Source organism: Phalacrocorax carbo, chromosome 4 (assembly GCF_963921805.1).
Source record: "Phalacrocorax carbo chromosome 4, bPhaCar2.1, whole genome shotgun sequence".
NCBI lineage: Eukaryota > Metazoa > Chordata > Aves > Suliformes > Phalacrocoracidae > Phalacrocorax > Phalacrocorax carbo.
Genome location: NC_087516.1, coordinates 76,572,506 through 76,597,047, shown reverse-complemented (window position 1 = coordinate 76,597,047; position 24,542 = coordinate 76,572,506). Strand labels below are relative to the sequence as shown.

At 41.0% G+C, this 24,542-nt stretch overlaps 1 long non-coding RNA gene across 1 annotated transcript in view; it reads left to right on the top strand.

Annotated features, from left to right (window-relative positions):
• Positions 1 to 3,552: 3,552 nt before the first annotated feature.
• LOC135313178 (uncharacterized) overlaps positions 3,553 to 24,542 on the top strand; it is a 158,759-nt gene continuing 137,769 nt past the window's right edge. The window contains exon 1 of the long non-coding RNA XR_010372804.1: positions 3,553 to 3,628. This is a non-coding gene — a long non-coding RNA (uncharacterized LOC135313178). The remainder of the gene's footprint in view (positions 3,629 to 24,542) is intronic.

Below are 24,542 nucleotides of genomic sequence, written 5' to 3'. Positions count from 1 at the left end.
AGGCACCTCTCCTGTCCTCCATGACCTTTCAAAGATCATGGAGAGTGGCTTAGCAACAGCATCCGCCAGCTCCCTCGGTACTCATGGGTGCATCCCATCAGGGCCCATGGATTTGTGAGGATCCATTTTGCCTAAACGATCTCTAACCCAATCCTCCTCAACCAAGGGGAAGTCTGTCTTTCTCCAGATTTTCGTTGTCCCCTCTGGGGGCTGGGATGCCCGAGGGCCAGCCTTGGCAGTAAAGGCTGAAGCAAAGAAGGCATTCAGTAACTCTTCTAATGCACAGTTCTATTTGAACAATCATACTGATAAACCCAAAGGAGAATGGAGGCAACCAGCGATGTAAGTGTAACGTCTTATTTCTGAAAGCTATGAATGCCTTCAACAGTCTTTGTAACGGTCATGTTTGACAGTGAGAGTTTTGCAAAGTTTTAAAGCACCAAGATGACTTCTCCTTTTGTTTCCAGGCAAGTAATTTCCAAATCCAGTGCAGGAACTTGGTATTATTTTCCTGTATTTTTCTCAGATGTAAATGTGAAAAATTATGTCAGGATAGAGGGTGTACTACCACTGCCTCATGTAGACTGCAGGATTTCTGAAATCCTCCTGGGGAGTGGGGCTTGAGTTCTACCAACTTGTGTAGAAATTAAGACATTGACCAATGATTCTGTGAGTGGCTTGGCTTACAGGACATATATATCTTGAAATTATACAGGAAAGCATAGCAAGATTATTTCAGCTGAAATCAGCAAGAGTTACCAAATTTTAAATCTAGATTTAGAACTATTTGGTTGTGTTCAAGTGAAGTATGGTGAACTTTACTTGGTAGGTTGTCTTTCACATGCCAGTGAAAATGCAAAAAGAATATTTTCCAGTAAAATTGAACCTGTTTTATGCTAACCATAGGCTCTGGTAGCAGAACATAGTATGAGAACTTCAGAAAAACTGGATGAGAAGTTGTGCTTAAACTTTTTAAGTAGGAACACATGAAATTATTTGCACAAAGTAACAGCTAGAGTGGAGCAAAACCCCCTGACAAATAAGCCTCTAAGGCAAAGCTTTCCTATTAGCTTTTGTCTATAATGATGTTCATATCTGCTTGTGAAGATAGGTTCTTCAAAACAAATAGGAAGATATTCTGCCAAAAGATTACCAGATCTTTTGGAAACTGTAAAATGAAATAATTCATCAAACCCCATAAGCTTTCTATTAGGTACCCTTCATCTTTAGATAAATAAATTATGAGATTTGAATCTACAATGAAAAGTAATAAGCCTTGGTAAGATCAGCATGACTTTTCGTCTTGAATGAGTTTATGGTCAAATAATAGGCATTGTAATATTGTTATGACAATATAGCACGTTGAAATAATGCTTGAAAGAGTCCATTAAATGAAAAGCTACTTGGGTACTTGACTATTCGATCTGTGGAACAAACACTTCATCACTGTTGAGGGTGATTTATTGGGGTATTCACAAATTTCTAATAAAACTAGTGACAGAACAATGCTATGAGAAATTAAATTTTCTGTTAGAAGTGTAAGATTGCCGTTATTGGAAAATAGTAATTTTTAAAAATTACTTATTATTGAGTTTTATATTAATGAAAGTAGCCTAAGACATAGGTATTGGAGTCAGCTCAGTGCAAACACCTGTGTGATGTACAATGGCCTGGGTAAATGAAAAGGATAAAGGATATATTATTATGCTATTGAAAACATGGGTGAGATTCCCACCATTTAAATACTAATCTCCTCTCAGATATGGAGAGTGTTCATGTAGAATTCTGATTTTGGAGTCTAATTCAAGGCTGCGCCCTCGACTCCTGCAGTGCCCCAGCACCTCACGTAGAACTGCCGTGGAAATATGTCCAGCAACTGCAATTGCATCTTTGGAGTCCAGTCTGTCAGGGGTGCATAGATATTACTAGACTAGAATTTTGCTGGTTCTGGAAACTTTAAGACACAAACTCTAATAGTATGTGTTTTTAAAATATTGCTAGTTAATGGTTATGAATCATACTTCCCTTGAGGCAGAAATCATTATTTGACTTCAGTGCATCAAACAAAGAAGCCTGTGTTTCAATCCTTTTGAACTGTCCTTGGTTTGATCCTTGATAGGGTTAAAATGCCATATAAGAAAACAGGGAGGATAATTTAGTGTTGTCATCCATCTAAGTAATAATGATGCACTTTAATTTATTGGCATCTAAACTCAAAGGCTTGTAAATGTATGAAGAGAAATAACTAAAATCAAACTTATAACAGAAACAAAAAGCATATTGATATATCCTATTGATCTATGAGTTAAAATAAGAGTAGACAAAACCCTATTTTTTATTTCTGGCAAGAGGTTAAGGAAAATGATCTTTTATTATTGTTTAGAGTCTTGAACAAATAGTGTAAGTAGAAAATTGATGAGTATTTACCTGTTTTTCTTCTGCAGTGACCACTTGCACCCTAGTGAAAACTTTTGTCTCTGACTTTAACAGAGCCGTCCTTCAGTTTGTTGTATTTTGTTTTGAGAATTCATGTAGATAACCCTTGAAATGTGCTATTACTACCAGAGGCTGTGCAGCCTACCAATATTTTACTAAACCTAGCTAGGTACCTTGCCTTTCTTGGCTTTGTAGCTTGGAAGCAGAAGAATGTGGTATTTCAAAAGTTCATAAAACTGTAAGAAACTCCAGGCTTGGAAAAGCAATCATTTTCTCAGTGCAGTTGAAGGTTGTTAACCTTTCTAAGCCTCCAGTCTGGGTGCCAAGATTGTACTTCCTCCATATTGTATTCAGAGAGCTCAAGGAGTATGTCATAGGCAAGGGAAGACACTGTTTTGCTGGGCTTACTCAGCTCCATTTCAGGCCAGGGTGAGGTTGAGCATGTAGTCAGGAACTAAGGCAACTTGCCGGTGTTGGTGGCACCATCCCTACTGTCTCGTTTCCTGGGGAAGTCAGCGCTCCGAGTTATCCAGCAGGCCCCACTGAAGCCCAGCTCCCGAACAGCTCAAGAGATGTTGGCCAGTCGCTCCTAGTGCAAGAACAGCTGCCAGTGTCATTATGAAATAGCATTTCTCTTGGCTTCTGCTTCAGTTTGGGTTCTGTAAATGAAGCATAGAGGAGAGAGCTGCAGAGAGAAAAGGCTGTGGAGACCAAAGGAAACTGTCAGAGAGCACGGTGGTACCAAAGAGTTTATACGGTTTAACTATCTAATAAATGTTTTGCTAATGGTTTGTTTGGTTGTTACTGGATGCTTCAACCCAGTAAACACCTGTTTGCAAGGCATAAAATCATTGGGGAAAAAATTTGCAAAGTTTAATAGTGAGATTTGATGGTTTTGCTGAGCTCTGCTGGAATACTTCTATGTTGATTTGGCAAATAAAATCTCCTGCAATTTAATGCAGGGTTTAAAGGAATTTCTTTAGCTGTAAGATATACTACAAAAATACCCAAACCCTCCTATTTACTATGAACCCTATATGAACTAAGAAAATTTCTATGGTTACTCCCCACTTTTTTTAGAATTTATTTTTAATCTTTTTGCTACTCCGGAGGTGGTGTTCTGCATCTTCTGAGTGGAAGCTTCTGAAAATGTGAAGGGTTGGCTCTGTACTGCTCTTCAACACTAACTAGGGTTTGTTTTTTTTTTTTCCACGCTAAGTACAATTTGATATGGGATTTTTTTTTTTAATTTATTGTCAGATCCTTAAAATATTAGTGTATGGTGCCCACACCTTTAAATAATAAAACTCTTACGTTTGTTTGCAGATACTCTAATCTGTTGTTAATAAACTTGAAAGAATACAGCCTTGTCTAATAAACACATCAAACTAATGGGTACCAAAGCAGTTCAGAAGAGTGTTTGTTGTTTGGTGTTTAGATTTCAGTCAAAATTAATCAACAATGGATGGGGCCTGCTGTATTTATTAGCAACACAAATCCCTGTGATTCAGTGCCAGGTCCCTTTGACTCATTCTAGTGTATGCTGGCAGGGGTACAGGACTGATAAATACTTACATCCTTGCGACTCTGAAAGAAATTGGGAGGGGGGGAAATACAGCCGAGAAAACAGACCTCATGGTTGGCATGAATTCCTTGAGAGCCATTTTGAATCTCTTTCTATACAGCTAGCTTGTAAATGGGAAGTCATTGATTCAGGAACAGTAGAGGCTTTTTTTTTTTCTTTGTGAAACCTTCAGCTTTGCAGATGGCTGGCTGCATAAGCCTGCATGTTTTTTGTTCTCACTTCCCCTCCAGGATACTCTTTCTCTCTCCCCAACTTCAATTTTCATTCTCCTTTTGCTTTTTACTGAATTTCTTAAAGAGCTTCAGTTATTGAGAGAAGAAATGCTGTTGCAGACATGCTCCTTCTTGGGAGCATCTGTAATGTCTAAAACATTCCTTGTCAAAAGAATTAAAGTGAAGGTGTTTGAATTCTTGATGTTTAATTTTTAATCTCCAGTTGTGAATTAAAAGGTAAATTATGGCTCATTTTGTGGAGAGCAGAAGTAAATTACTAGTATTAGAAATGTTTCTGTCAAATTAAATTAAAATCTTTGCTGATTCTCTTTGCACCAGCCACTTGTGAAACTGGAGATACAGAGGTTCCACTCATGGTGATATTCTGTCTTGCAAAAACGGAAAAAGCTATCTTCCCTGCAGATATCCAAACGCTTTCACTTTGCTTCTGGAACCTTAAATTCTGAATCTAGGAAGTGAAAATGCTCCAATTCTGGACAGAAGTACGTTGAATTTCTTGTAGGAGTTACTTAGTGATAAACTGTTCTAGGAAACAGGTTGTAACATGTTGCTCATGCAGTGCTGGAATTTCAAGGATGTTATCTCCGAGACAAGCAGTTGCACTTGATACTGAAAATTAAACGAGTCAGGTCACAGTATCTGCTACAAAGTCTTGCTCTTGATATGACACTTGCTCTTTTACACCTTTGAACCTGATTTTCTTTTTCTGATGGGCAAATGACTCATGAAAGCTCAGGACAGTTTCTGAGGAAGAGGGGCTTGCAGCAGAAGGGACTTCTGAAAAAAACTATTTGAATATGGCAATATCAGTTATTAACTATGATGCCAGATGATGTGGGGGAAAAAAAAGCCATTCTGGCAGTATTGTGTTATGTCAGCCTAATCACACAGATTTTGCTGCTATCCACTGTCCCCAGCTTCAGCATTTGCAGCCATTGCAGGATGTGGCCAAACTGCAATTAAAATTTAACAAAATGCCCCTTTGTAAATAACTTGTATGGAGAGAATTTTGCAGTCATGATTCAAGGGTAAGAGATCTGCTTGAATAAGGACAGCCAGGTGAGGAGGCATGGTAGCACACAGCCTGCAAACAGAGAAAGCTACAAGAATAATCAGTGTGAAGTTTTTTTTCTATTACTACTGTAACATTAGCTTTTTATGGTTTTAATCTTTCAGGTAAAAGGATCATGTTTTCTTCTCAAAATTAGAGGACACATTTATTTTTTAAAGCCAATCCAAATGCTGGTGTCCTTGCAACAAATGTTTGGAGGTTTCAGGTGGGTGGGAGTCATAACAGAAGTTTCCAATGCACTTAGAGGGGAAAACAAGTACATTGATTCAGGAAAGAACAAAACTCGCTTATGGAGGTAAAAAGTACCCTTTTCCAAAACGATATTCTTGGAGAGGAGGAATAACCAGTTTCTATTTCACAAATTATCCTGACATTTGTCACTCTCACACTGGGTGTGAAAAAGCATACAAATTGTCTTTTCACAGAAAAGACAGTGGTAACTCCTTTTAGGTCTAGTTCCTATGTCATCGTTATCATTTGTCCTATGAAAGAAAGGCAGGGGCGTTTCTCACTTGTAGATAGAAATGGACTGTGGGCAGTGTTTGCAGAACGATCAGCCAGCTTCTCCACGGGACTGCGCGACTGTCTCTCAGGCTAGCTCTCTGCCAGTAACTGTTCTACATCAGCGGCTGCCCTTCTGTAGTGGGTTTTCTTTCCTGAGAGAAAGCCTATACAGATGAGGGGAGAAATGAGTTCTTGCCACTTAAGAGCTTCGTCTAACAATGGTGGTGCTTATATTTTCTGTCTTACTGAGTCTGATACAGAATGGGTGTGGTTTGTTTGCTTCACTGAGACTCAAGACTCAAGATTAGCCATTTCATGTCAGCTATCAGTAATAGTCCCTACCCCTTAAGGCCATTGTGGGGTGGGGAGGGGGGAAGTAATAAACAATAGGGAAGTATAGAGAAAGTGAGTTAATACCTTCCCTGATGATTTCCATGAGAAAGAGAGCGATAGGCCTCAAGAGCGTGGGCCTCCAGTAGGAGGCAGCAGCATGGCTCATGCTGGCACCACAGCAAGCATGAATCTACGGCCGCTAAGGCAGATGCAGACAGACTTCCCTAACGAGTTACAAAAACAGCAGCAGGAGGCTCCTTGCTGGATTAACTGCTTGACTTTTTGCAAGTTTTTTAACTAATATTAAGCACAGGACTGCGCTCTCCTCTCTGGTAAAATAGCAGTTGTCAGTGTGTAGGAACTGAGCCCTAATGTATGAAAGTATACCATACAAAACAAGAGCTGGTGGGGCGGGCACGAAACGAGATGTGAATGTGACCGCGTTGCCTGGAAAAATATAGTTTTCAATTTCACTATGAGCATAAAATGCTTAGAGACAAGCTCTAAGTAGCGATGAACACCTTAGCTGAAACACAATGCTAACTTGAGTTTATGACAAACTGATCAGTGTAAGAAAACTTGAAATTTGGGGTCATCCTGCTGTCTTTCTATCTAGGACCCCTCCAAGATCCACTGATGAACAGATTTATCTATATAATACCATCTTTTCTTGGGTTTCAGGAAATCCATTCTTCCCGGCTGAGCACCATAAGAGCTCATCTTCAGTGTAAGAGGCTTTGTAGGAAGTACGATCCCCTCTTCCTGGAGAGATTTATATCAGTGACTCCAGGACCAGTTTGCAAAGGGCGCTAAGGATTATCCAAAGAATTGATACACGAGCAGAGATGAGATACACAAACCTGGTATGAATGGTACAAGTCTTACCAGAGTAGCATGTTCTTGCAGCTGTCTCGCTTTGGTACTCCTATGACTTCTAGTCAGAAAGGGGTTAATCTCAAATCTTACCTAATACCCCTGTGATTAAAACAAATCCCACTTTTTTTCTTATTATTTTTAGGAAAATACAGAAAATACAGACTTCCTTCAGAAATAGTGAGGCTGCGTGTGAAGGAGTTCAGTGGGTGGAATTACTCACAAAGATCATTCAGTACCTTGCATAGTTGCCTTGGATATAATTTGGCATTTTCTCATTCAAATAGATTTGTTTTGCTGTTCCTCTCCCTCTTGTAGTGTCGTTCTAATCGGTGTTCTCTTGGGTAAGGAGTTAATGATTGGTGAAAAAATAGTTCAGGAGAGGAAGATAATGATTCAGAACATGACCTATGTATGAGTTAGAATTCTCACACGTTCATTTTTCAAAACTATTTAGCAAGGAGTCTAGGACAATAGGCTTTATGATGTATCCTGTTCCAGAAATCTTCAGTGTCTTCTCCAGCTGAAATATCTTGGAGTTCCAAGCTTTTGAGGCTATGAAATTTATGGCTCTGCAACCTGTGGTATCCTATCTATGTCCTGATTATCCAAGTATAACTCAGTGATCAAAGTCGTGACTTTTGAGGTGAATGTTTTAATTCAGTTTTGGCTAATATATAAAAATATTTGTATAGAAGGTTCTTTTCCTACCGCCATGCCTGTGAGTAAACTCATTTGCCAGAATAATTGTGGAAAGTGATTGCGTAGGGATCATTTTGTCTTTGTCCCAAGCATTTGCTGTCTCCTTCCTTTCCCACTGGTGCTTCTGTTTAGCTAAGGACTACAGAATAACCATGCAGTTTCATTACATACACACAGCTATAAAGGACTGCGTCCCCGGACTGTGCAGTAGCAAGGTTTGCCAGAATATTCAGCATACAACTTTCCTCAGTAGATCCTACTGTTACTGACAGATGCCTTTGCAACTTGGAAATAAAGCTTACATGTCCCTTTTTAATTTTTTCTTCCCCCACCCCCCCTCTTGTCTTCCCTTTTAGGATCATTTGGGCTCTTGCAGAAAGTTCAGTTTTGCTGAAATGGAGGCAGGTTGTGAAACTATTTCCATTGAAGTGCTCTGAAGAAAACATAGAAAGGCTGAAGTGCCTTTTTATGATTAGGAGGCAAAATTTTTATATAATGATTTTGGAATACTTCTGAAATATGGAAGCTGTACTTCGTAGTGTTTAGGCAGTAGGGGAAAAGAAACCCATAATTGTTTTGAGTTAAACTTTTTTGTCCCTAGAATTTCTTTTTATGGTTTTATTTTTTTTGTTCCTAATCACAATGAAACTGAACTTAAACATCTTCAGCAAAATGGAAGTTTTTTCACCCGGTAACTGTTGTTCTGAGTGCTCACTGTACTTTTCTGAGCTGATGTAGTTTAAAACTTGGCAGATATCTTGAGGAGATGCAGCTGACCTCCATGCAAGGATTCAGAATGTGGGGGCTTAATATTTTAAGCTGTCACATTGATGAAGTTCTGTGTGGAGCAAGCAGCTGAATACTCCTTTCCCCTCTTTTATCTAAAATGTGTACGCGTGCCAGTCTTCCCCTTCTCCTCCCCCTGCATCCCCACCCCCCCCACCCCCCCCCAAAAAAAAGGTGTTTTGGGCACTTGGAAGTGCAATGAAGGACTGGGTTCAGCAGAGTTCTGTTGTCACTGTGGAGGGAGTTTGTTTGCCTGAACTGTGGGAGGTCCAGGCATGACTCTGCCAGGCGGGTGCAGGTTGTTACCCCCATTTCTCCAAGAGCAAATGGGCTCACTACCAGGCTGCCATTTTTACTGTGCTCTTCTTTGATGTTACTTCAGTGGGAGACCATCTGTTGAAACAAGGCTTGTGGCAGTGATATGTCATCCCCGGATGATTACCCAAAGTAAGAGTTAGAAAGCCTTTTGACTCATTTTGCTGTGTCTCAGCTTTAGAAAGTGTGTCAGCTTCATCAAGATGGACTGAAAATATTCATAGCCAGAAATTTATTCACCACAAGGTAGGCGTCCTAACTTGGCTTCCCTTGGACAAAGGAAGGAAAGTAAATTTTGAGAAACCCAAATTTAAGTGAACAAAGGGAAAGGAGGGAACAACAACTGTTGTGTTAATCTAGCCTTTCATTCCCCCAAACAGCTGAAAATATTTGAGTCCAGAAACAAGGTGGTCACATGGTTTTTGGATAGCCTGAGTCATTTCTGCCGTTCTGGGGAAAATGAATACTCTCTGGAAAAATAACTGAATAATTACCCAACTCTATTCATTATTACCAAGTGTGTTGGCTGCCTTCCCTATTGCTCTGCCCCTTTTTCATTATTCTTTTTCTCTTCTACCTTCCTTACCTAATTCCAAGGAAGAACTTACCTTTCCTGGTAGGAACTCTAGGAACCATAGAAAGGGAGGAAGAATCCTTATTTCAGCCAGTACCCCCAAGGGCTTTGCATCAGTAGAACCATACTTCTCTTGTCAGTAGCAAGCTTCACTTACTCCTCCTACTTTTAGAAACCACAGTCAACCTTACACGTATGACTGCCCTAATTCTATATACCATGTACTAAAGAAGAAGCTTGACAAGGTGAGCCAACATTAGCTGTGTTTGCACAGGCCTTTCACGGTGGAGAACTTGACGTATTGCTAAGACAAGATGTTGAATTTTCTTTTCTAAATGTTTTTTTTTTGACCTGAAATATTTGTAGGGTATGTGTTAGCTGCAGCCTTAGGAGCACATGATTGAAGAAGCGGGATAAATTCCTAAAATAGGCTTTTAGGCTTTCATTGATATGGTGACATAGTATAGTTGAATTAACTAGAAGCATTTTAACTCTGTTCATTGTAGCTGCCATTGTAAACTAACTGTAGGAAGATTTCAGAAGCATGTAGTCTGGTCATCTGCAAGACAGGAATAAGATTTCCAACACTTTCCTTTTGATAGCATCTCTGCAAGATGCTGAGGAGCCTCTTCTCCAGATGAAAGTTAAGGACATACAATGCTTTTAAGGACTATGTTTTATGCAAGTGTTGTGTCTACACATTAATAAAAAGCGGGCACTTAGCAAAATAACAGTTATGAGTGGCAGAGTTCATTTTAATAGCATTAATCTATAAAATATTTAAGGCAATTGAAAAAACCCTGTAAAGCTACCCAGCACAGAGCTCTGTTTCTTCTATATTTGGTCACAAACATCTAACACAAGGTCAAAGAGCAATGTTCTCTACATTCCTGATGCTCTTCTGGGCATTGCAATGTCAGGAAAGCAGAAAATAGGATCCAGAATATATGCTTGGACAGGCAGATCACACAGAGCGACCTAAAATCCATGTTGGAAATATATTTGCTTAAATATACAAACATTAATGCTGTTTTATAGGATCTGGGCGCTCATGACCTTCTTATGGATGTCAAATTTAAAATCTCAAAGTCATTAAGCTGATGAAACACAATATATCTATCCAACCACTAGAAAAAATATCAGGCAATTTATACGCTCAATAACTATCTTACACTAATAACATGAGGTTTAAGGTATGAAAATATTATTTGGTGGTAAGAAGAACAGAGAAGAAATACATCACCCTGAACACAAAACACATTTTTACATGCTTCCCTTGGGTTACTAACCACAAATGAACCAGCAATATCTAATTTGACCATTTTAATTATTTCTTTTTGGTGACATAGTAAAATATTCCAAGATCAGAAAAGACAGTGTGATTGCAAGTCAAGACTTATGGGATTATTTCTGATTTTTGCCAATGGTAATGTATGCCCTTTTGCAATATCAGTCAAAAAAAAAAAAAAAAACCCAAACCAAAAAACCCCACCAATTAACAGATTAATGGGAGAAAAAACCCATTTAATATTTTGTTTCTGGCTTGAAGACCTTGACCTGCAGCTCGTTCAGGACTGGGAGAGGATACCAGGAAAGTACTGTTGCTTTTCCGGTTCTCATATTTTGCCATTAATATGTTACTGATTACTGTCATAGATGTGACATTACACATAATGGGCTTTAGATCAGAGCTTATATAGCAGCCTTCAATTTTTTATTCTTTTTATTCCATATTTGCATAGTTAAGGAGTTACCATTCAGGTCTGCAAAATCCCGTTCATTTGCCACCTGATAGCATAACTGCTGAGAACTTCTGGTAAGTTCATTTTTGCCAGTTTGTTGCTTGCATAGCCACCCAAATCATGAGAGCAGCGGGCTATTAGGCCTCTACTAGTATGATTCTCAAAGTGTGTATTTTCCATCTCACTCATCTCACCTTACCTGAAGTGTGTGCCAACTGAATCTAGCCAAAAAGTGCTCCCTTTAGCTTAAAGGGAAAGTAGACTTAAGTATAATGACACAGGGAATAACAGGGACTTGAAGAGGTTGTCAGAGCCTGCACCGACGTTTGCTAAGATGGTGGTGTAATGTTCTGGCTCTTACTTGTGACGTATGGCTCTTCAGTGTTGCCAAGGGGAGCCAAGCCTAGTCTCAGCTTTACCCCGCTCATTTCTTTGGCTAGTAACTATGCATCATAAAATGACAATTGTAAAATCAGTCTGGAGAGCCTACCTGGTTAGAGACAGAAGCAGGGACGAGTCACTTTCCAGTAAACTGTTACAGTGTCCCACTTCATGGATCTTCTAAAGTGGGGTTAGAGAGACCGGATACCAAGGGATACCCTGTGTTACGTGTCCTGGTGGGAACATGTATAAACTGAAACGGTGCTTGGGATGCAGACATCGACACCCATAGGGAGATTCATCTTGGACTAGCTCTAGTCTGGAGTGAGTGCCCATTACTTGTGGATTGTGTTAGGTGTGTTCTTGGAGTGCCTGTCCCGGTTTGGTTCATCTTCCCTGAATCAATTTCATGCACTGTAGACTAGTTCTAGTCAGGTCTTATGAAATGAATGTTCATTAGGAACTGAAGCATATTAAGTGTATACTTGAGGCGTATCTCTCTTTACTTTCCACCAAAAGGAGCCAGGTTGCACGCCTTGAGACAGCCTTGCAATATAAAACCCAAGCACAGTTAAGTAGGGAAACAGAGAGATTCACCTCGCAAGCCTCCTCCTGATCCTGAAACACTGTAAAATGCTCTCTTTCTTGGGTTAGCTGAAAAGGACTGAATATGTTCAACTTCTCTTTCCAGTACAGTAGCAGGGAAATAATAGCTTGTGGGATCCTTCCTTGCAAAGGAAAAAACTTGTAGCAGCTGTGGCATTAGTGCCGCTCTGGGAACGTGGATAGCAATAAGAATGTAAAAGACATGCAACAATGAGTTACAGGAAAGCAAGAGAGAAATCATATCAGAAGGTAGCTGGAGGCATGATGTCTATGCTGGTAGATGATGAAGGCTGGCCGGTCCTTAATCTTTCTAATAAAACTGCTGATGAGATTGTTACTTGTTCCAGTTAATAAAGTGGTGATTTTTAGTTTTGTAGCTAAGTGCCTAAAGGTGACTATAGTCAATCACTTAGCTTAATTTTGTACCAGTTATCAAAAAGCCAACAGATGACCATAACTTTTGATCTCCATTAAGTTAGCTTTTGCCACACGCAAGAAGAAGGTGTGAAAAAAGTAGAAGTGTCCTATCCTCAAATCGCTTGTTTTTTTCTATCCCTTAGGCTCTGACATTTTCCTTCAGTGTTTATTTGGTTAATTGAACACAAGTCTTCCTTACTTACCTTCTCTCAATTACTTCCTTTGGAAGAATGAAACAAAGAAGCCCCGTTGTGGAAGTTCCCAATGGCACCTGTTTGCAAGCCTGTCTTGGCCAAAAGCCCAACTTTACCAGTTTGTTTTAAGTGCAGATCTCCCCACCCCCTTGATTGTACTGGAAATTAACATGAAGAGGAAAAATGTAATTTGGCTGGTAACGTCTTCTGGAAGGGTCAACCCTGTGATGCATTGGGGTAGAGTGGGAGGAGTCTCTGATGTTAGCTTAGTGATTAAGTTACAGGAAGGAAGATCACAGAGCAGCTATGTGAATAGAGAAGGAAAATGTCTTCAGGGAGGCCACCCACACCCCACCCAGGTCTTAACTACATTCTTTCCAAGTGCCATTCAGAGAAGCCCCTTTCACTAAATATAGTCACTACAAACTCCTTCATTAAACAATGTCAGAATATGTGGTAAAGTGTTCTTTTTTTAAAATTTTATTTTTATAACATTGTTTTGATTTTCTTTTCAGCAAGCATAAAAGCTTATTTTACTTTTTGTTTGTATTTGTGAAAGGAAGTCTTGGGTTCCAGCTATATCCCAGTTGCTGAAATAGCCCTTCTGTGTTTCTGGGACTATTTGTTAACAAAAATGCCAGTTGCAATCATTAAATTCACCCTTTTTCTTCCTGGAGGTATATTACAGGTCATTCCTTCTCTGCTAGAAGGGAGGTGGTGGGAGCAGGCAGGAAGGAAATTAAGCTACAGCACAGGCAGACAGAGACTATTGAGCAGCCCATGTTTTGAGTGTCCTGCTATGCCATGGAGTATGCAGCTTTATGTCAGGTGTCCAGGCTTCTTATCAACTCAAGGCTGGGATCTGGGTAGATCCAGCTGCAAGTAAAAGAACTTGCTGACAAAAAAGGTAGTAAGAGATGCCCAGGAAAAAGATGTGGGGTTAGGCCAAAGGGAGAGAGAGTAAGGGAGACTAACATCACCATTAAGGTATTCATGTGGTATATGGTTATCCCTTGAATATCGGCATATTTGTACAAAGCAGAATGATAATAGGAGAAGAAACAGACTGTAGAATCAGGTGCCTTCTAGGGATGTAGGTTCAAGCCCTGACTCAGAACTGGGCAGAAGGCGTAGAATAAAGCTTTTCTCACTCTAGTGGGTAGTCAGACCACTTGCTTGTATTTAACTCGCAGCTTGGGGATTGCAATTTTTCTAGACTATGTGGCACGTTAACTGAGAGGAAGCATGTATGTATTTAGCCCTGCAACAGGTAGGATTTGCCTGAGAACCACATTGATGGGAAAAGAGAAGGGTTCAAAAGCTGCTTGGTGAAACAAAAAAGTATTTGGTTGTGCCAGGGCCATCTAGTAGTATGTGAAACAAGAGAGTTCATGCTACATCAGATCTTCCAGTGAAGAAGATAGCTGAGCTACAAAAACAAAGCTTGATGGGAGAACATTATTGTGTAGGAGGGAAGAGCAGTGTCTATAGCAAGGGAATGATGCAAAGTATGTTGGATAAGTGTTGGACTGAGCTATTCTGGCAAAGTGAATCTTTGCAATTAGTTAGGCTTTGTTGTGTGCATCTTCAGACTGTTCAGCTAGGAGGAGTCATAAAAGCAAGGTATGAGTCAAGGGTGGAACTAATGCCTATTTCCATACACAAATGGAGAAGATATTTTTTTCTTACCAGTGGGAGGAATGGAATACAAGCATGGAGGTAAAAATGTATCTGACTCATGGCAAAGAAGTCATACATCAGTTTGATAGATTCTGTCACGTTTCCTTTGTGAGTGTTCAGTACAAATAACATATGACCTGCCCACAGTCTTTTCCGTGTCCAAAAATGCTCCTGTATGACACATACTGGAACAGTACAAGGACTTTAAAATTAAAGTAAGGCTGTTATAATACCTTTTGGTCATAACGGTATAACTGTTTCCAGAATAATTGTCTTGCAAAATGAAGGTTAAGGTTTTGCTATTGCTGTAAAGGCTTTAATACTTATGTATTTTTCTTTCCTGTAAACCGTGCAGGTTCCTAAACATTCATGCATCTAAACTACTTTTGTGAGGTTACATAAATCGTGTCAGTGACGGTAATTATTAGTTTCTTAGGGCGATGCCTTCAAAATAAGGGTTTATTTTTCCAAGCATCAGAACTTGGAATATGTGTATCTTTCCATGCCAACAGAAAGTATGTTAGCACCCTGATTCATTTTCCCCTATGCAGTTTTTGACTTTTTGTGTTTCACATGCTAGAGTCAGTGGAAATAGGTAAGTCAGATTTAATTTTCCACTCACCATGCGTTATTAGAATTTGTGTCTAAATTTTGAATAGAGAAGAAATACGTATCTATATAACAACAGATCCTGGCTGCATTTCTTAATCCAGGTGCAAGTCTTGCCGTTGGTGGTGTTCTGGGTTACCCCTTTCTAAAGTTCCTACCTGTGCTCCAGACAAAAGAAAATGAATGCCACCTCCCTCCCCCCACATTAAAATGATGAAAGGCATGGAGCTCTAGAACATCATTAGATTTAGTGGTCTTGCATTTTGAACTCAGAGGTGCGTTGCAACTCAGAGGCTAAATAGCACCTGTACACACTACTAATAGCTACAGCAAATGTGTGGTTCCTCATTACTTTTGTGTAGGTCCGTTTACGAGCTAAGACCTGCTGGCTTCAGTTGAATGTGTTGTCTCCCTTTTAAGTTTTTAAGTTATTTGTGTCAAGGTTTCAGTACCAGGAGATTACAGTGTCTTTTGGGAGGTGGGGGTGGGCTTTTTTCATGCGGGTGATTAGTGGTGCAGGAATTGTGGGCTCAGGCAACAGCTGGAACATATGATGTGGCAGTCAACTGGATGAGGCTGCCGAGGAGGGAATGTAACTAAACAAAACTGATAGATTTAACTGAGTAAGGAAATGTTTAACTTCCAGATGTTTAAACTCTAATCCCTCTGATGAAAAGTCTTATCCTTCCGTGTTTGGAACGGACGAGTAAGCAACATGTTGTGTCTGCCTGGCTGCTCGCGTGCCACTGCAATGCACCCGGGGTTGCAGCCCTCCGCTACCATACACGGTGCGGGAGGAGCAGTGGTTATGCTGCTGTTTCTTTCTGGAAGGCTACTAACCATTTCTTCTTATGAATAAGTAGGTACCTAGTGGATGCCAGAGCCGTGTCTTTTGTGTTTTAAATTTAAAAGTGTCAATGCCTAGGTATCACTGAGGTAAAATGAAAAATATCTGTCATGAATCCACAAATCCTTGGGCCCAGTTCATCATTAAAATGTGGCTCTGCAAGCTAGTTAAGGCCTCTGTAACAGTAAACAGCCAGGCAGAAATCTCTCCTCTGTCCAGGGAGGAATTCCCCCAGCACAGAAAATCCCTATGCGTGGTTAAGGGCTGCTTCTGCCAAATTTAAGAGCTCTGTGTAAAAACTGTTGGCATGGGAAACATATCCTAGGTGTGGTTAGGGTAGGCAAAGTTCTTTCATATAGCATGAGCTGGGTAGTGGCATAGCAGGACTTTGTTCCTGTAATAGCACTGGACTAGAACTGGAGACAGACCTGGTTATAGGTGCTTCTGCCACACCTGGCATTCTTGCTGTAAGCGTGGGCTTCCTTCTTGATGCCTCCTGTGGTAGGACGTCTTGTTTTCCCACCAGCCTCCTCCTCCTGGTGGTCCTGGCCATGGTCTTTTGTCTCAGATGAAGGGAGGTTGTCTGTTGGTCTGGCACTACAAGCTAGTTCTTTTTACTGTTTTCTTGAGTCTCCAGGTAACTCCTGTAACCTTTGCAACTGTAGCTCGTCTTTTGCTTATCTCGTGACAGGTAAGTGTTGTCATTGCTTCTTTGTGCTTCTTTGTGACAAGGATGTCACCCATGTCTATTCTTCAAAATGGCCTGAGGTGATTTGCTCCTTTGTAGCAGAGCCATGCCCTTTACTGCTTGTGCAGCTGTTTTTCCTTTGCTAAGTACAGTGTGTTACCCTGTGGGGGAACGGTTGTGGTTTCCAACCTGCCATTCTTCTGGGTTTTGTCTGCCTTTTCAGAGGACATAATGGGTATGGCCCAAAAATCCAGGTGGGGATTTCCTCCTGTTCCCTCTGCAGTGGCCCCACCAGCAGCAAGATCACTGGGACTTTAGGTAAGCCTGGAGACTACACAGTGTTTAGCTCTAATTTCAGCCTGCATTTTCTGTTCTGCATAAGTCTTGTGGAGACTGTTTTTTTGCTTTCTTATTTTGAAGAGGTCCTGGCAAAATATTGCTGTATTCGCAATATACATATGCAATATCTGTATTTGATTTGTGCTGCTTCTTTGCCAATAACAGGCAGTACTACCGCGTATAATTTTTCTGCTCTTCGGGATTTTGAAAGACCTGAATACAAAATATATCATGTACATCAGCAAATGTAGTGTAGTGACTTTCCACGGGACTTCAGTTCGTGTTAGCAGTGAGGGGAGAAAAAAAAAGTCTGCCTGGCTCTGTACTTTCCCTTCTACACTATTTAAAGGCTCACACTTCATCATGCCTCAGAACTCTCCCTTCTCCAGGAAAAGCAAGTACCAAAGGAAGATGACATACAGGCTGTTATCTTAGCGGTCCTTATCTTACCCCTAATCTAAGTGAATGTATCATTTGCATAATTTTTTATTAAGATCATGCTAATTGATGGGGAAATTACTGAAGAACAACAAAGTTCTAGTTGTTTCTTGACTGCATGTGTAGAAAACTAGATATCAAAACTGAAAGATATTGAAAAGATCTGAATAGGATAGAAATAATTATCTTTCATAATAACAGTAGCAGCAGTAAATGATGAGATTTAATGGACCCGAGATTTTTTGGACCCCAAACAAAACTCCAAAGCCACCTGCAAAACATGTTGTTTTTGATACAGTACCTGTGGTTCTGATAACTGGAAATTTCCTTCACATTAGCATTATTATTTTATAAATTATGTAGAATTGCCTTATACTAAAAGCATACCAGATTTGGGGAGAATGAATAACTGGTCAGTGTGTACGCAGTTATTTCCTACCACTACAGTTTCATTTTTATTTTGGTATGAATGCAGGAGGGCAGAAAGGCACAAAGCTGATGGTATTAGCTACCCTAATTCTATGACAATAAAAGGTTTTATACCGAGACAGTGTGATTTGAAGGCTGAAGGACTCACTCTTCAACAGAAAGGGTCAGTCCCTAGAGACAGACAGCTTGATTTGAGGAAAGGGTTGGCTACTCAATGTTGTCTTCGGTGATTTTATAATGCACCTTGGTGAACAAAGCAGTGACATTGCACATGTCGTATTAGCAGGACGTTGCCCCCAAAACTGTGCAGCCACCCACAAGATAGGTGCCACTTTAAGTCATTTCTTCCTCTTAACAAATAGAAAGCTGCAGCAATCCTCACCTGTCATGAATTAACCTTCTTGATTAGCATGTAAGAGAGGCATGTGAACTGCAGCCCGGCTTTGTGTCAGGTTGAGGAATTCAGTGTGCCATAAACCCCCAGAATTGTGATCCTTGTGGGACTGGGCTCCAACTAGTCAAACATCCTATCAATCAGGAGGACCCCTGCGCAGTATGGCATTAACCTTTACAATTCAGACTAGTGTGGGACTCTGCTATGCTCAATCCATCAGTCAAGTCTGTCTGCACAGTTCCTCCACAGGGGATACATCAACCTTTATAATGCTGGTCATTGACAAGCTGGGTTGTGATCAATCAATCAGTCTCCTATCATGCTGCACAACGGCTGCAGGACAACACAAGCTAGACTGCCCCATTAAGAAAAAAAAAGAAAGTTAGGTAAAACAACCTTAAAAAAACCCCCAACAAACCTATGTATCTTTACATATTACCCCCCCATTTTTCTGTCAATTATTTTTCTCTCCTTTCATTTTTTTCTTTCCCATACTCAATTCTGACAAATGTTTTTAATTATATTTTTTATTAGTTTTTGTGTGTGTGTGTGATTACCTAATAGTTTGGCACAAAGAACTGTCTCTGATCAGGCCCAGGCCTAGAATAACAGAAGTATGGCAGGTCAGGATAGAAGAAGGTGGATTGGCAGAGCAAGCGTGTTTACATCATCCCTGGCTCTAGCTCGGTTTATCAGTAGATTTGGCCCTATTTACTGTTTCTTTATAGCTAATGGTGAAGTAGATCATATAAACCAAGAATGATTTACAGGATGATAATAATTGTTTGGAAAAGCTAGTAGTGAATGAAACTAAATTAAAGAGAGCATGATGATTATGCATGGTGTGGGCAAAGGATGTGGTAGTACTTGGGCATTCATATAGCTACTAATTTCTGCACATCCCTACCCACCAGTTTGGGTAGAAATGAGATGTTATTTTTTTAGATATGTAAAAATTGTGTGTATATATACATAAAAAAACCTTTTTTATTTTTGCTGTGGTGTCTTACTTCTGTCACTCATATCAACAGCTTTCAGAGGGGTTTTTTTTTGGCAGCCCTTTTCTATCTGGGAAAACACTGTTGTTATACTGTGAAGCAATCTCAGTTTAAAAAAATTCTGAAGTATTTTGTAAAATTCTAGGAAAAAATGTCTCCTGACTCCCCCAGGCCTTGGTAATAACGCTGTAGTCTGTTTGATAGTATATGTAGCTATAATGTCTCTTTTCTTTTGGTGGGGCCACCAGTTTGCCAGTATTCTGGGCAGGTATATATTTTGAATTAGTTTTAGAAAAATTAATAACATAACATTAAATGTAACAGAACCTGTCCCTCTGCAGTTCAACAAGTGTTAGGAAGGGGGGGCGGGTGGCATGAGGAACAGGCTCAGTTGTTCAAGGGTAACACTGACGTTACGGGATTTGCGCCGAGGAGAGCAGTTGGAGTAGCACAGCTTCTTGGTTCAAATGTGCTACTTTCTAGGGTAGGGGCCAAAGTGTCGTTAGTAGCTGTGTTTTTATAACTTTTAGGAGCAAGGCTTTTCTAGCAGTACGCAGTGGAGCCAATACACTGTTAGCTGACTGCAGCTAGGAAAATTAAGTGCCTGCAGATTTGGTGAAACACTTAAAGGGATTCACAAAGACCAAACCTTACTGCTTATCCCTCATCTCATAGTAGTGTGAGTTAGGCAGCTGTTTGGAAGAGGAGATGCTGTGGGGCACTGGTCCCTTATTGTCCAGATCAGGTCTAGAGCAAGCTGGGACACATTCCTGGCCTCAATGGAAAGTTTTCCTTTGTGTTGCTGTCTCAGCTGTTGTATGCCCAGTGACCTTGGCCAGACAGCTCCCTTTCTCCTGCTACTGTTTCTCCTTGGAGATAGCAATACTCCTCTCTGCTATGCCCAGCTCTGAGATCTGCTAGTGAAAGGTAGTAGACAAGAACTGGGCAGATTTCATTGCAAATCTTAGAGACGCATTTTCTGTAGTATGTTTCACAGCACTTGCAGCCTTTGTGCGAGACTATGATCGCTTCATTTTTTTTTTTTTTTTCTATAGGAGGAAATTCCCTGTTCTACTTCCTTGTAGGAAACACTGGAAATTTTCGTGTTTTGGGGAGAGATGAAGAGAGTAGGAAATAGCTTATGAGCCCAGCCCTACAAATACTTAAATACTGGTGAGGAAATTTGCTCATTTATAAGACTGCATCTTGGCAGGGGTGGAAAGCTCTGAAATCTCTGTGCCAGGGAAGCAAGCAGTGCTAATGAGGAAAGGCAGGCAGATTTGTGTGAAGCCTGGGGCATCCTGAGGCAGTGGATTTCCAGATCTCAGCATGATAGGAAAAGGGAATCACTGCTCAGATAGGCCACGGGGAGGCAACTGAACTAGAGGAAAAGAATTTAACCTTACCTTATCCACCAAAAGCTTTCTATATAAGACACAGGCCCCTATGTCAGCGTGGGAAGAGGTCCAGGAAAAAAAAAAAAAGGTTTTGTACTGGATTCACTAGCTCTTTTTCCCTCTTCTGTATCCTGCCAAAAATGCTATTTTGCTTTAATTTTGTTTTTGTGTTGTTTTTCATGATGCTAAAGCATTGCTTGAACACAGATGTAAAACATCAGTACAGTACTGTAAGGCGTGGACCACACAGACATGCAGTTCCTTTCAAAATGCAAACCAGAGGAAACAATCTGCCTTTAAAATTAAACTTCCTCATTAATTTCATTAAAAACGTGTGCAGCTTCTAGGGAACGGCAGAGGGTGACTTAAAACATGGCATTATCCCTTGAAAACCGGCAGGCGGTGAATGTGCTCTGGAGAGAAGAAAAAAAAAAAAAAACCAGGCGATCTGAAAAAAAGGTTGGGAAAGGGAAGCGGATCTCCTGCAGTGGTTGCCATTTTTCTACTCCTGTCTGCTTTGCTGGGCTGTGCAGACACACAATAATAACCCCAGTGGGCCTGGGGATCAAATGACGTGTTGCTGAAGGATTAGGAGCAATTCTATCCCCCTGGCATGGGCTTAGGAATTTTCATTAAAATGACCTTGGGTGTGGTGAGAAAGGAATTTGGGCTGCATGGATGGAGAGCTAAACATCCTACCTGGGGAACAACAAAAGGGCCTCTGCAAGACTCACCTCCCTGGGCCCCAAGCAAAGCTGTCATGCTTTTCCCCCCTCAGTGCAGTTGTTCATGGATTAGCCTGGAGATATGTGGAGGGTCAGAATTAAAAGACATCTTTCCAGGGGATGGAGCAGGGAGGCGGGAGGATGGAGGGGATGAACAGGCAAGAGGGCTTGTTTCCTGGAATTGCTTAAAAACAAATACTTAGAAACAAATATGTGTTTGGTAGAGAGCGGAATTGTGTTTAATTAACAAGGGAGTGTTGTCCCTAAGCGCTGCAGCAGTAGAAAACGGAAAATTATTGCTAGATTGCACAACCCTGTGTTGTTCATGTACACAAGCAGCCCTTATACAGGTTAGTGAGTTTCTTGTGCTTGCCTGAGCAAAAATTTTTAGTCCTGGTCGAGGAGGCTTGGTGAATGTCTTCTCACAGTTTAACTGTATGTATTCAGGCAGGTGGCGGCTTGTACCTTGCAGTAGCACTTCTTAATTCATGCTGGCTAAACCCAATTTTTTATGAGGAAGCAATTAACTTTTAACTCTAATGCAGCTACCTGTGAAGTATGCCATAACACCTTCAATTAGTAGCAACATTCCAGAAGAAATGGGTTTATCAGAATAAATAGAAAGCCCAATGATCATAGCAACAGCACAAAAGCATTAAAGCAAGCAGAATATAAATACCCATGCTTAAGTTTATAGGACATGTGTTTGGTTCCATGCTTGTATACATAGTCTTGTAAAATTTTGTCACCCCTGGTGAAAAGGCTCTCCTTACCTTGCGTTCAAGGTAAATTAAAAGAAATGGTGGGAGCAGGTGTCATTCTTTTAGGGCCAATCTGTTGCCTCTTTCCTCAAATTCCACTTCTGTGGAAGTTGCTGTCCCATTGGAGCATCCTGCAGGCTTTGCATCTCAAGCTGTTAAACTCTCTAGGCAGGCTCTTTAATACACAAAATGGTAACTGACAGTCTTTTCTCAAAATACTGATGGAATTGATGAAAGAAGGGAAGTGGTGAAACTCTGTGATGGAGCAATGGACTGTTGAGTTAGCCTCCTCCTGGTCAGAATAGCCATGTAGTGAGCACATAATGCTATAGCAGGTATTCTTGGTGACAACTGCTGTTCTGGAGCACTTGGATGTAACAAAAGGTGTTAAGAAGCAAGCACTGGAAAAGGTGTAGTATTTGTAGTTCACTTTTGCTGTCTGGTTTGGGAGGTTGGTTTTGAGTTGGAACTGGAAAAGGCTGTGGAGATTCAAACTCACTGTGGAAGATATTAAGGAAATCTTGATGTTCAAAGATATGTCGGTCAGCATCTGACAACTAGGTGAACCTGAGCTATGTCATAGGTGTACCTGTGCCCAACTGTGTCCCCTACTGATCTTCACTGGACTTCCCAGCCTGACCCCAGACTTGACCTGTAACCTCACCTTTCTGTATGGTCACTGGGCTGTAGGCAGGTCTTGTCACTGTCACCACCCAGGCCCTGCTTGGCTCCTGGCTTGTCTAGCCCTGTTCCTGCTGCTCCTAGAGAGTTAGTGTGGGGAAGGAGCAGGATCCTGGGCAGTTAGCTTCAATGGGGTTCCTGCGCCCTTAGGTAGAGGCTCCCAGGTAAGGCTGGTCAGGGCAATTAAGGCCTATTGGTACCCTTACGACAGGGGATGTAAAGATCCCTGACTTCATCAGCAGAGTGGGGCAGGGTGTGTGTCAGTTAGGTCAGCACTGGCTTTCTGTGAGATATTGCACAGCTTCTCTGTTGGGGGGACAGATGTCTCCTCTTTGCTAATGTCTTAATAAAGAAAAGTCATTAAGTTGGCTTGTGCTGTCCTGTCATTGGACTTGGGAAAATAGGGGGGAACTGTGGGCCATGGTTAGCTGCAGTTTGCTGAGACAGGAGGAGGCTCCATTAATCTGGGTCATGAGTGCAACCTTTTTGGACCTAATGGAGAGTTAAGAGCTTGTTAGTCCTCCTTCCTTTGATGTTGTCTCTCCAGAGAGTATCAGTTTGGGCTTGGCCTGGCCAAGTTTTGTCTTCTGGGAGAAGATACATCCCAGGGGTAGACTTCCCTGGACCAGAGGAAAGGCTGAGCATTTTGCAGCAGGTGCTGTGTAGCCGACCACCCAGAGTTTGTAAACCAGAGCTGATTGAGTACAAAGCCCTGTCATGTCCCCAGAGGGTGCCCTGGGTGGGATTGCCATGATGGCAACAAAAGATTATCTGTTCCAGGCCTCTCATTCCTGAGCCTGCAGAAACGCAATCCGTTACTTCAGACGGAAAGAGTTCATTTCAGCCTGATTACATTACAAGAAGATCCTGGAGTGAGTTCATGCATGAGCAGCAGAAACCTGTCACATTTGAGAAACTGTTAGTATGACTGTCCTGTTCCTCTCGGCTCAGTACCTGGAGGCAGAAGGCACCGTGGTTAATTTGGGGAGACCTGGAAACATTAATCAAACCTGTAATCTCTTACAAAGATGTGTGTAGGCACTGCTGCTGAAGACTGTTATTCTAGACCCCTTATTTTGATCTCTTGACTCTGTCTTATGTGGCTCTGGAAGGAGGAAGGGAATGTAAGTGTGACCAAGCTCAGTAAGTGACTTTCATGAAAATAAGCTAAGTGATTTTCCTCTTGCAGAAGACTCATGTAAACTGTGTGGCTTTTCCCTAAATCTCTGGAGGTTTCTCTTCAAGAGATCGATGGGGTCCAGATTTGTAGAGCTGAGGATAGCAGGCCCTGTTTTTTGCATTTTCTTCATCCTATACCCACAGATAATTTGGTACAAGTTAAGGAGGGAAGTTTTCTTGTTGTTCTGCATGGTAGATCTCTGCCTCTCTCCCCTTCAATTGTAGGGAGACTTCTCAGTGTCCTGGGAAGGATTTTTAGTAGATTATTTTTTCTTAAGAGTACCTTCAGTCCACCTGTTGTGGGGACCAGTGGAGCTGGAATCCTGAATGTTTCCTTCCAGAAACAGATCTAAGGTGTCTGAAAGCAAAGGGAGCAACTTTATTTGTGCCGGGGCTGCCTGTCCTCTCTGCTCCAGGAGGGTGAAAGACAATCATAAACTCTGAAATATCTCTCATTCCCACTGAGTGAGGAAAAGCAGAATGTGATACTTTAGAGTGCCAATCCTTCAACAATCGTTATTGCTTCAAGTCTTTGCCTGAGGTATGTATGTTGGTATACTTATTTTCATTTGCAGGAAGGGTCATTTGAAACAGAGTGAGGTTAATTTTTTATATTAGCCAAGT